The following is a 13011-nucleotide window of genomic DNA, read 5'->3' as shown; positions in this document are numbered from 1 at the left end:
GGAGGAGACACCATGGGCTTCTAAGAGGAGGGCAAGCTGCCTATGGACCTGGAAGGACCTGGAAGGAGGTTAAGAAGTAGTGCACAGACAGACTAGAACATTCATCTCAATGACCAGCAGGGACTGGGTTACTTTAGAGTTGGGGGAAGGATGGAATAACAGCAGAGGAGAGTAGTGAGGGCCCAGAGAAGAAATCAGAGGAACTAAGGACTCTAGAAGTTCTAACTGCTCCAAGGAATTGATGAAACTTGTGCCTAGGTTTTCCTCATGTTTCACTAAGTGATTGCAGCATACCAAATCCCCCCAAAACTCAACAGCTTTAAACTATAAGGATGTATTATTACCCACAAGTCCACAGGTCATTCAGGTGGTCCTTTTGATATTGACTGGGCTCATTTATGCAACAGTTATCAGCTGTGGGATCTGCTTATCGTGGCTGAGCTCTCTCATGTTTGGGCAGGTGTGCAGGCTGGTCTAGGACGGCCTAGACTGAGACTATGGGGCTGCCTCCCATAAGCTCTATTACCCTCTGGCAGGTGGTTGTAGAGGCCCCAGAGAGAGAGAGAGAACATAAGTATTCAAGGCCTCTGGAGGCCTGTCTTGCAACTGATATCACTGTCATTTCTGCCACATGCCTTAGGCTAAAGCAAGTCGTGAGGCCAAACTCAGTCAGTATGGGAGGATACTATGAAAGATGTGGATGCAGTGGGGGGGCAAAAACTTGGGGCCATAGTCAATCTACCATACCATACCAACCCCAACTTTAAATCTGCCACCCCACTATTAGGGAGGCCCAGGGAACAGCAGAATGATTAAGGCTTTGGGATCTGGCAGACTTGGATTCAATTCTACTTCCTTGTCTGAGGGGCTCTGGGCAAGTTACTTAACCACTCTGGCCTCACCTTCCTCATTTGTAAAATGAGGATCATACTCTCTCCCCCTCAGGACAGTGAGGATGAAATGACAGGCATGGTGAAAAGGCTCTGCCTGGCCCAAAACAAGTGCCCAAGGAGGGTATCAGGTATTTTAATATGCGAGGCTTAAAGCCAGGGAAACCCTAGGCCCCTCTTTCCTCTGGGCTTTAAGTAGGATGTGGAGGATGGGAGAGCCGAGGAGGGGAAGGAAGAGATGGGTGGGGAGTGGTGTGCGGTGAAACCATCACATGGGGCCTCGGGAGGGACTTTAAGAGTGCACTTCCACTGGTCCCAGTGGCCCTGCAGGCATTTGTCAACCCAGGAAGCAAACAGCTGACTTTCTCTAGGGAACAGGGAGGAAAGAATGAGAGATTCATTAATTCAAGTCAGCTCAACTACTCCAGCAAGGGGGGCCTTAAACCATCCTCATCCAACAAGGAATGGGGTTGTGGCCTCTCACTTGACTGGCTTCTGCACACATCTTTTTGTGTGTTTGTGTGTGCAAGATAGATAAATAGAGCCACATAACTGCGGGACCTACATTCCAATACTATGAGCAGATGACTAAAACCGCAGATAGTACCAAACCCTATATATGCTACGTTTTTTTCCTATACATACAAATCTATGGTGAAGTTTAATTTATACACTTACACGGTAAGAGATTAACAACAACAATAATATAGAACAATTATAACAATACACTATAATAATAAAAGTATGTGAATGTGGTCTTTCTCAGCAAACTAACATAAATTTCTTGTTTCTCCTTCACAATTTCACAGCTAGAAGATTCATTCTCACTGTAGATCTAAGCAACCTCAGCATTTGATTTTTTTTTCTTTCATTATTAAGTCAAGTTCTTCCACCTTGTCACTTAAAGGACGCACTTTACAGCTTCTCTTTGGCATATGCAAATTGCCAGCATCGCTGCTCTTGTGCCTTGGGGCCACTGTTAAGTAAAGTAAGGGTGACTTGAACACAAGCACTGCTCATCAGGACAGCTACTAAGTGACAGATGGGCAGGTGGCCTATAAAGAGTAGATACACCGGACAAAGCGATAATTCACGTCCTGGGTGGGATGAAGTGGGATGGCACGAGATTTCATCACGCTCCTCAGAACAGTGTGTAATTTAAAATGTATGAGTTGTTTATTTCCAAACTTTTTCATTTAACATTGTCAACCACAGCTGACCGTGGATAATTGAAACCACAGAAAGCAAAACAGCAGATAAGGGGGGGACGACTGTACTCCTGGGAAGAAAAGAACTTCATTTAACAACAAGGCTAAAAGGAACCAAGAGACCATTTATTGTCCTCATTTCACAGATGAGCAAACTGAGGCCAGTGAGGCCAAATGGCTTGTCCCAACCCACACAGCCAGTCAGTGAGCCTGGAGTAGAACCCACACCGGTGCTTCCTGGTGCTTCCCTTGACACCAACGTCAAGTTCAGGTTTCCAAAATCACCCTCTAGTTGAACAATTTAGTAAAAGGAATCACAGAACTCATTGAAAGCTATTATACTCACATTTGCAGTTTATTTATGGGAAAGGATACAGATGAAAATTAGCCTAAAGAAGAGACACATCAGGTAGAGTCTGCGAGGGTTCCAAATGCAAAGCTTCTATTGTCTTCAGACTGTAATACCCTCTCCGTATTGCTGTCCATGTGTGACAATACGCAGGAAGTGTGGCCAACCAAGGAAGCTCACCTAAGCTTCTGTGTGCACAGTTTTTATTGGGGCTTCATTACATAAGAACGAGTGATTATTGTCCATGGCCGTGAACTCAGTGCCCAGCCACCCCCCAATCCCTGGAGGTCAGGCTGGTATCACCTCATTAGCATGACCTATCAGGTGTGAGCTAAGGAGCCCACCATGAATAGCAAAGACACTCCCATCACTTGGGAAACTCCAAGTGTTTAAAGGTTACTGCCCAGGAACCTGGGACAAAGGCCAGACCTCTTCAGGCAAGGCCAAATTCTTTACTATACACCTTTCATCTGCCGCATGAAGGCAGTTACAACGAAGAATAAAAACAGTTATACTGAGATTATACTAGGGGCCAGACACCATACACATATTTTATCTAATTCTCACAACAACCCTGCAAAGTTGTTGTCATTTCATCACATTTTACAGATAAGAAAATTGAAGCTCAGAAATGTGCCCAAAGTTTTAGAGCTGGAAAGTAATAGATTTGACCACGTTGACACAGCATAACTCCTTGGGCTATTAAATTCATGTTGCCAACTTCATTCATTCATTCATTCATTCATTCATTCATTCATTCTACAAATATTTATTCAAGCCTACTATATGCCAGTCAGCATTCTAGGTGTTGAAGATACAGCAAAGAACAACACAGACAAAAATCCCACTTGCACAGAGTTGATATTCAACTGGGAAGGACAATAAGCAAACAAATATATAAAAGACATAGTATTTTGAATGGTGATATTGCTACGGAAATAAAGCAATGTGTATATATTGTTTGGGCCTTTATTTAAAAGTATCAATTATAACAAGACATCTTTGAGACAACTGGGAAATTTGTGGACTAGTATATGAAACTATTAATTTTGTTAGATTCGATGATGGCATGGCGACTGTTTCCCAAAACAGTCCTTTTCTATTAAAGATTTGGACTGAAGTATTTATGGATAAGATTGCAAAATGTTGCTAATTATTAATGCTGCATGACAGCTACATGAAGAAAAACCTTTATACAATTCTAATTTTGTGTGTGCTTGAAAATTTTGTTAGTACAAAGTTTTGTTTTTAAGTGATGCATAGAGGTGGCAGATAGGATGTGTAGAGGGTGTTGCATGACAAATAGGTAAATTAGGGAAGGCCTCGCCAAGAAGCAAACACTTGACAGAAGTGAGGGATCTCTGGGAAATAACATTTCAGACAGAAATGGGATCTCGTGTAGAGCCTGGAGGTGGGAGAGGGCCTGGCAGGGCTGTTCAAGGAGGAAGTCCAGTTGCTGGAAAGGAATGAAAAATTGATAAAATACTAGGTGACATAAGAGAGTTAACAGAGATGGGTGGAGAGGAGAGGAAATGTATGCAGGGTCAAATCCAACAAAGAATTCATACCCAAAATATATAAAGAATGCCTACAAACCAGTAAGAAAAATGCAGGCAACCCAATAGAAAAACGGGCAAAAGACTTGAACAGGCACTTCACAGAAAAGGAAATGGCCAATAAGCATATGAAAAGGTGTCCTTTAGGCAGCAGGGAAAGGCGAATTAAAGTCTCAGTGCTACACCACAACACACCCACAGAAAAGCTAAAATTGAAAGGCAGCCAATACTCGGTATTAGGGAGGAAACAGAACTCTCCTGCACGCACGGCTGGTGGGTATGTAAACTGGCACAGTGTCTACTAATCCTAAAAATATGCATGCCTTTGAAGCAGTCAATTCCATTTCTAGTTATATATCCAACAGAAAACCATGTAAATGTCCGCCAAAGACTGGAATGTTCGTACAGGGCAATGCTATTCTTAACATACAAAAACCCAAATGCCCAGTAACAGCAAAATGGATAAACAATGGGCTACTATACAGCACTTAGAATAACAAAGGAAACAATACAGATGAATCTCACAAAAACTGAGCAAAGCAAGCAGACACCAGGGATTTAATACTGTGATCCCATTCATGTAAAGTTCAAAAACAAGAAAAACTAACCTATGCTGCTGGAAGACAGAACCATGGTTAGTGGTGTAGAGAAAGTAGCTGGAAAGGCGGGTTGGGGGGTTGGGGTAATGTCCTGGTTCCTGATCTGGATGCTAGTTATGTACCTGAGTTCAATTTGTGAACTGCTGCCAAGCTGCACACTGATGATTTGGGCACTTTTCTGTATCTACATTACACTTCAATAAAACATTTCTAAGAAACCATGTAGGGGCATCTTGGTTCCCTCCTCTGAGGTGACCATGTCCGACACCCAGACACCCCCATTCCTTGAGCCCATGCTGAATAAGGAGGATACAGAGCACAGATTGTTGGCTTAAGAAAGAGTAAAGACGGGGTGGCCGGATGGCTCAGTTGGTGAGAGCGTGAGCCGGTTCAATTCCCGCATGGGATGGTGGGCTGTGTCCCCTGCAACTAAAAATGGTGACTGGACTTGGAGCTGAGCTGCACCCTCCACAACTAGATTGAAGGACAACTATTTGGACCTGATGGGCCCTGGAGAATCACACTGTCCTCCAATATTCCCCAATAAAATTTATTGGAAAAAATAAGAGTAAAGACATGGTTTCTCAACTGACAGCTGCAAGCTCTACAGTTAAGGTCCCTGAAACTGATGTAGTAAGTCAGTAATGTCTCTGTTTCATTGTCTCTTCCAAAGAAATGAGGCGAAACTGTAAATATGAGAATACGACAGCTATCTTCCCCTCGGTGTTATAGATGTTAATGTACCTTATTGTGTCTCATGCAACAGAACATTTTTGTATAGTATGGTGCCAGTTATGTTGTAGCACTTTGAGAGCAATCATTCAGAATTTAAAGAAATTGAATATTTTAAGTGTAGACATTATGAGCTCTTTAAAAGCCGAAAATTATTACAGTTTTTCAAACTAGAAATGAACAGGCACTGAAGAACTCTGCAGATTTTAATTTCTAAGAGAGAAGGTTGATAGCTGTAACCCATATAAGCAAAAAAGTCCTTTGGAGTCCTCAATTTTTTTTTTTAAAGAATAAAGGGTCTTACATGAGACCAAAAAGTGAGAAAATCGCTGTGGATTATCCCCAACCTTGTTGATAGTTCTGAGTCTTCCAATGGCCTCATAAAGAAACTTCTGTTTTGCAGTTCCGAGAACCAAATAGCTACCTGGTTGGGCCTAGGTTATCGGTGGGTCCTTCTAGCTCAGAAACCTGCTTTTCAGTGACCTGAGGGACTTTGACCAAAGTTAGCTTCTTTCATCCTTGGCATTTTGGTTTATTTTGTTTGTTTTTTTCCTTTTTTCCCCCTCATCTCCTCTTTTCTTTCTACTTTTACCATCCTGCCTTTTTCTTTTGCTCAATTTTTAAAAATTTAGTTTGTTGGTATTTGCTTTTATTTTTATTTTTGTCTGGCATTGTGTTTCGATTCCATTCTAAAGCCCATTTCATCAGGTGAACTTTGAACTGATTTTCTTTTGAAGTGACTTGGGCAGGGCTTCTTACCAGCGTTTCCCAAACGTAAGCTGACGTGAGGACACCGTGACCCCACACAGGGCAGGAAGCCCGGCGGGCCACGCACGGGCCTCTCAGCCATCTGTGCGGAGCAGAGGCCCACTCTGGCAGCAGTCTCCTGGAGCGCTGACGAGGGCGACTCCGCTGCGGTGAGGCTGGCCCGGCACATCCCGAATGGGAAAGCGACAGCCCTGAAGATCATTGCTGAGACTCAGCAGGACTCCTCTCCAGCCTCCAGAGACATCTCACAAAGTGGGAATCGTGAAGGCTTGGGTCGTCCCTGCCCAGTGAAACACTGAAGTGACGGAGGCTGAGGAAACTGCCTTGTTAGGAAGGACGCTGGTGGAAGAGAGGTGTCTGCGGACCTAGTGGCTCAGGGCAGTAGGAAAGAGAAGAGGCTGCAGGCAAAGTCCACCAGAGTGTCTGCTGTGCAACCTGCCACCAGAAATGTCTTGTCCCTAGAGACTTAAAGACAGAAAGCCTGCTCTTGCATGTTGGCATGAACTTCAGACTTTGGCTTCAGCAGCAAATTCTCCTTTACAACAGGCTGGATACCTTCTGTGGCAGTCTCCCTAGGCTGCCCTCGAACTCTCCCAGGGTCAAAGTATGACCCAGTGGGTATATGGAGTCTGGAAGTTCTTCTACGCGTATGGACACTGGTCTACAGATTCCTGCCTGTTGATGGACAGAACTTCTAGGAGCTGCCAGAGTGGTATTAGAACACAATATATGTTCATGGAATGTGAAAATCTTTTTAAGAAATTTCTGATTCTCAATGAGGAGCAAATCATGAAAGATCCAGGAATTAGTGTGGGTCATAAATGTGAGGAACTAAAGCCCTAGATGGAGCAACCCCCTAACTACGAGGACACAGGGCAGACTGAATTCATGGTGTCCATGGGTTACACAGGGAAAGAGAGATCAGGACTCACTGACAGGCTAGAAAAGCACTGAGATAACGGCCACCGGCCACCTCTGTGCTGCTGGGTTGTACGAGAGCCCAGCCGGGTGGCTACCCCATCACCCTGAAGCCTCAGCCCTCAGCTGATCTAACCAACAACAGCACCTCTTTCCTAACACACAAGGTACAGCATAGGGTCTCTGCCAACTGCAAGCAGCATGGTTTCCACAGCCTGCCATTTAATTCCACCTTTGATTGCGACTCTAAGACCACTCCAAGGAGCCATGCAGACACTGAGGAGGATCAGGGGACAGGGCACAGCCAACATGCCTGCCAGCCCCCAGCCGTGGCCCTGGCCCGCCTGCCAACCACCACTGCTCCAGCAGCGCAAATCAGAGGATTCCCCAGAGGATTTGGAAGCGAGTCAGCCTGGGCCAGGCTTCCATGCAGAACAGCAAAGACAGCCTAACTGAGCCAGGGTCTGGGCACCATGCTTATGCTTTTGCCACAGTCCTCTGGAATCCAAGTGGGTCTCAGGCAGCCCAACCAGGCCTGTGGCTGTCCCCCATGGAAGAGGACCTATGAGGAACCACGGCCCGGTACAGCCCCCCAGCGTGTCTCTGTGGCCTGCAGTCCACGAACAATGTCAGCAGTGGTGGTGGAGCCTCCAAGGGTGTCCAAAGGAAACCCCGCCCATGCTAGGCAGCCCTATAGGTGCTAGACCCAGAGATTTTGCCCTCACATGAGACCCCCACCTCGCCCTATGGCAACAACCACACCAGCAGGGGCCACTGGGAGCGTCTTCAGGAAGTTCAAGTTCAAATCTACAGGAAGAAATGTTTGTTCGAGGTTTGCCACAGGAACCTGAATGAACCTGAAAGCAAAGAGAGAGGGAAGTCATTCTACCCTCATGTGGTGGGCAGCAGAGGCAGTGATTTAAAAAACAAAAAAAAAGGATTTCCAGCAGTCAAGCCGTGCTCTCTACACTTTGGGTGAAGGATGAAGGTCACGAGTTCCATGGAGCCAGAAGAGATGTCGGGGGCCCCCCTACCCCTGAGCAGCTGCTCTGCAGCGGGTGAGCAGGACTAGCAGATGCAACGGCCAAGTACACACTGTAGGGAGGCCTCCCAACCCGGTAAATATACACGTGAATCCTGTACCTCTGTGGCCTTCAGAAGCATCGAGACAACGCTACTGGGGGGACAAGAGGAGAGTCTGCCCAGAGCATGGAGAATTGGACCTGCTGCCGCCACCTGGGCCAAACTGCAGCCCCGCTTGCTGGTGTCTCATCTGGAGCCCTGCTCCCTCTGCTGCCCTTCCTTCCCGTCTTCTCCTCTGCCTCATGGGAAAGGAGATGGCTCTGGAAGAGACACACACAGAATTCCAGTGAGTACAGGCAGAGGCTATCTACTCAGAGCTTGTTGGGGCAGAGTTGGCCCCCATCACCTGGGACTGGCAGACTCTAGGCAGGCAGGGCCGTGGGAGAGCTTTCTAGTGAAAAAGGAAGGCTCCAGTTGTGCTGTCGGAGGCTGTTGACCAGCGGCCACCTTGCCTCCCTGCTCCACTGGGACAGAGGAGACTGGATATGCACCCCACTACGGCTAATCTTTCTGTGGCTCTAGTCCACACTACCAGGAGGGAATTCCAAGAGAAAAATCACTCTCCTGAAGGAACCACCTTCCTTAAATGAAAACACTTGTTTGGATACTTGTTTAAATATTATTGTCAAGCGCATGATAAATTTTTTTTTCCTTAAAGAGGGCGCAGCTCACAGTGGCCCATGTGGGGATCAAACCGTCAACCTTGGTGTTATTAGCACCACACTCTAACCAACTGAGCTAACCGGCCGCCCCACATGATAAAATTCTTATAAAACAATGTGATAGATGGAACAAACATGTATATCCTGACAATATCATTTGATACCCTCCTTGATCCAGCATACCTAGGGTGGAATAAATCCTTGGAATTCCCAGGTATTCAAACAAATTACCTTCTTAATTCCGGTTAGTTTGAGATGATTTTCTGTCTCTTGCACCCAAGAGAATCTGGAATAAATAAATATTTGAATAGAATTTGCACTTAACATTTGTTGATTCTATTTATTTGGACTACAGATATAAACGGACTTATATGAGAGCATTTTTTCATTAAATCAGAAGGGAGAATAAAAATGGAAATGATTATAGATTATTTTTATAACCCGCCATTTGAGAGATTGATAAATTTTATTTTCTTTACAATTATTTTTAGTGTATAAGGTTTAGTTTTTCTAAATGTAAGTGGGACAAAAGCACATATAACAAAAAAGAAGCAGTCCTACCATATTTAGAAAAAGTTTTAACTTCCAGGCAAGGCAGGTTCTATTTACTCCTGAAAAGGAACAAAATTTGACATAGATTTAATGTCAATGTTGAAAGAATAGATAAATAAAGTGACAAGGAGACAATAGCAAAATTCTGGAAGCAAGAATTCAGGTGTATGAGTAGTAACTTTTTAGCAAACATGAGAAAGCCAAAATAAGCCAGCAGTGGCAGAAGTGTAAGCAGACTCATTCCTGCTGCAGGTCCCTCAAAAGCTCTGAACTTGAGCTGTATCAAAAACCCTTTTATGAATGTTCAAATCTGTGTTTTCTCCTGCCCTCCCACACATGTGTGGCCAGTTGGAAATGTTTGGTGTGGGTTCATCTCTCCCTCATTTCTAGAACAGGGTCTGAGACCCCACCCCACATCTCCTATGCTTTGCATCCATACTTCTTTTGGACATTAAAGGTTGATTGATGCCAAAAAAAAGGTTATTTAAGGTGTATTGCCAGGGACTATTCTATGGAGGAACCAGTGGGTTAAAAATTGGAGGAGTCGCTGGAAGTGTGGAGACAGAACGGCTGGAAGAATTCCCCTTTCCCACTGGAAGGAGACTGGAGGTTTATTCTATGGAGATATTAACTCAACAAAGCTCTGGACTTTGGGGCCCCAGTGTCTCGTGTAGGCAGTCAGGCTGTGCTGAAAACATGGGAACAAGTGAGAATCTACACACCAAACAGTGAGACCCTCTCCCCACTTGTCTACTAGGCTCCCCAAATATTGGTGGTTAAATTAGGGGGCAGCTTTCAGGCTGCCTTTACTTCTGTTTGTATGTTATGAATTCTTTACAATGACATGTAATATATATATATATATATATATATATATATATATATATATATATATATATATGCAAATAAAGATTCAGGAGGTAAATTACTTTCAAGTTAGATATCCCAGACATCAAAAAATGTGCCGAATTGCTCCAACAATGAAATGACATCTGGCAGCTAAACTGGAGTGAGCATCTGATTAAGTTGATAAAAATCCGTTATTCACCAAGATTCATCCACCTGCCCTTTGTGTAGATATAACTGAGAAAGCCTTTAAAAAGGAAGAAATTGGGGTTATGGTCACACAACTAATAAAAGTCTGACTAGAATTCAAACGTGTCTGGCTGGCGCCAAAGTCTACGCCCTTCCCCCACACCACAGACCATCAGGGGCTCCGTAATCACTGTCAAGTTGCCACCCGCAAGTCTGGAACTGCGTACTCATTACTACGAATTAGTCTCAATTTTTAGTAAAAATTGTGTTTTAAAAAAATTCACCAAATATTAAATAGATGGCAAGGTAGTTACCCAAAATAATATCCAATGCTTTCCCCGCAATATCTCAAAGGTTTCCGATGGAAATCCAAATCGTGACTGGCTTTCTAGATGGCCGTTTGGTAACGTATCAATGTCCTTAACGACGACGATGGGCGCGCGCGGAGCAGCGGGGTTGCCAAGGAGCCAAGTGCCTGCTGCCCTCAGGCCTCCGGGAAATGTCCTCGTGGGGCGCAGTGACTTCAAGTTCCAGCTCCAGGGACCCAGGCCCTGGTGCTTAGCGTGGCTACTGGAGGCACTGAAGCAGCAAGAGAGACTTCGCACGACAAAAAATTCATTTGCAAGTTTCCCAGAAATGGTAGAAGATCTTAGACGCTGTGGCCAAAGGACAGGCGGCCATGCAGAACGTGAAGGACTTGGAAGAAAAAGTGACGAGTTTCATCCTGTTAGATTAGACTGTAAGCTAAGGCGGAAAGCCACTGCGGGAGCGGATGTGGACACAGATAAAACCTAGAATTCTGACGCTGATATTTGACATTTCACGACTAGTTTCTGACTGTTCGGCTGTAGATAACAGCAGGTCATCTAAAACAACCCCACACTCACAGAGACTGTCTGTCCATGTCCTGCATGCACAAAGAAATGGAGAGATTTCAGAGGCGAAGTCCGCAGCAGGCAAGTAAGTGCTCGTCTTCTAGCCACAGAGCCAGTACAGGAACGTTATCTGAGATAAAGAGAGGAATTACATAACGAAAAAGGGGTCCATTCCCCTAAGAAGACATAACAATCTTTAATGTGGATGAAAGTAACAAAGCACCAAAACATGAGCCAAGACTTGATAGAGCTGCATGGAGAAATAAACCAATCCCCTATTATATTTGGAGATTCCAGTACCCCTCTATCAGAAATAGACAGAGCCGGCCTGCTGGGTGGCTCATGCGGTTAGAGCTCCATGCTCCTAACTCGGAACGCTGCCAGTTTGATTCCCACATGGGCCAGTGGGCTCTCAACCACAAGGTTGCCGGTTAGACTCCCGCAAGGGATGGTGGGCTGCGCCCCCTGCAACTAGAAACGGCAACTGGACCTGGAGCTGAGCTGCGCCCTCCACAACTAAGACTGAAAGGACAACAACTTGAAGCTGAACGGCACCCTCCACAACTAAGATTGAAAGGACAACAACTTGACTTGGAAAAAGTCCTGGAAGTACACACTGTTCCCCAATAAAGTCCTGTTCCCCTTCCCCAATAAAATCTTTAAAAAAAAAAAAAAAGAAATAGAGCCAACAGATAGAAAATCAGTAAGGATATATTTGAACTGAACAGCAACATCAATCAATCGGATCTATTGACCTTTAGAGAATACTTTATCCAACCAGTGCGGAATACACATTTTTTCCTCAAGCTCACATGATAGACCACATTCTGGAGTACAAAATAAAAACTTTAACAAATTTGAAAGACTAGCAATCCTGCAGAGCATGCTCTCAGACCACAGTGGAATTAAACTCAGTGGAAATCAATAACAGAAAGATGGCTGGAAAATCCCCCAAATAGTAGAAGACTCATCAACAAACTTCCAAATAACACATGGATCAAGGAAGAAGTCTCAAGAGAAATTTAAAATTTTTTTTGAACTAAATGAAAATGAAAATACAACTTACCAAAATTTGTGGGATGCAGGAAAAGCAATGCTAGAGGGAAATTTATAGCATTGAATGCATATATTAGTAAAGAAGAAAGATATACAATCTATAAGCTTCCACCTTAGTAAACTAGAAAACAAATTAAATCCAAAGTTAATAGAAGAAAAGAAATAATAAAATTAAAGCACAAATCAATGAAATTTGAAGGCAGGCAATCAATAGAGAAATTACTGAAACCAGAAGATAGTTCTTTGAAATGATCAGTAAAATCAATAAACCTCCAGCCAGGCTAATCAAATAAGAGAGAAGACACAAAATGCTAACATCAGAAATGAAAAAGAGACCATCACTACTGATCGCAGAGACATTAAAGGATAACAGAGGAATATTACGAACAACTCTATGCCCATAAATTTTGCTGATCTTTTTAAAGAACCAAATTTTTTCTATCATTTTTTAATTTCCTAGTCATTTATCTCCTCTCTAATCTTTATTATTTCCTTCTTTCTGTTACCTGTAGGTTTAGTTTGCTCTATTTTCCTAGTTATTTAAGGTGTATAGTTAGGTGATCGATTTGAGATCTTTCTTCTTTGTCAATATATGCATTTACAGCTATACATTTCCCTCTTAACATTTCTTTTGCTATATCCAATAATTTTTGGTATGTTTTTAATTTAGCTCATGATATTTTCTAATTTCTCTTGTGATTTCTTCCTTGACCCATTGGTTGTTTAAG

General features: G+C 43.8%; 1 long non-coding RNA gene across 1 annotated transcript; it reads right to left on the bottom strand.

The window, feature by feature from the left end:
• Window positions 1-2432: 2432 nt before the first annotated feature.
• On the bottom strand, window positions 2433-9156 carry LOC141572922 (uncharacterized). Its single transcript, XR_012498490.1, has 2 exons — window positions 8997-9156; window positions 2433-8363 (listed from the first exon to the last, which is right to left on the bottom strand). It is a non-coding gene; the product is annotated as an uncharacterized LOC141572922 (long non-coding RNA).
• Between the last annotated feature and the right edge of the window lie 3855 nt (window positions 9157-13011).

Source organism: Rhinolophus sinicus, linkage group LG07 (genome assembly GCF_036562045.2).
Source record: "Rhinolophus sinicus isolate RSC01 linkage group LG07, ASM3656204v1, whole genome shotgun sequence".
Classification (NCBI taxonomy): domain Eukaryota; kingdom Metazoa; phylum Chordata; class Mammalia; order Chiroptera; family Rhinolophidae; genus Rhinolophus; species Rhinolophus sinicus.
This window is presented reverse-complemented; position numbering and strand designations above follow the sequence as displayed.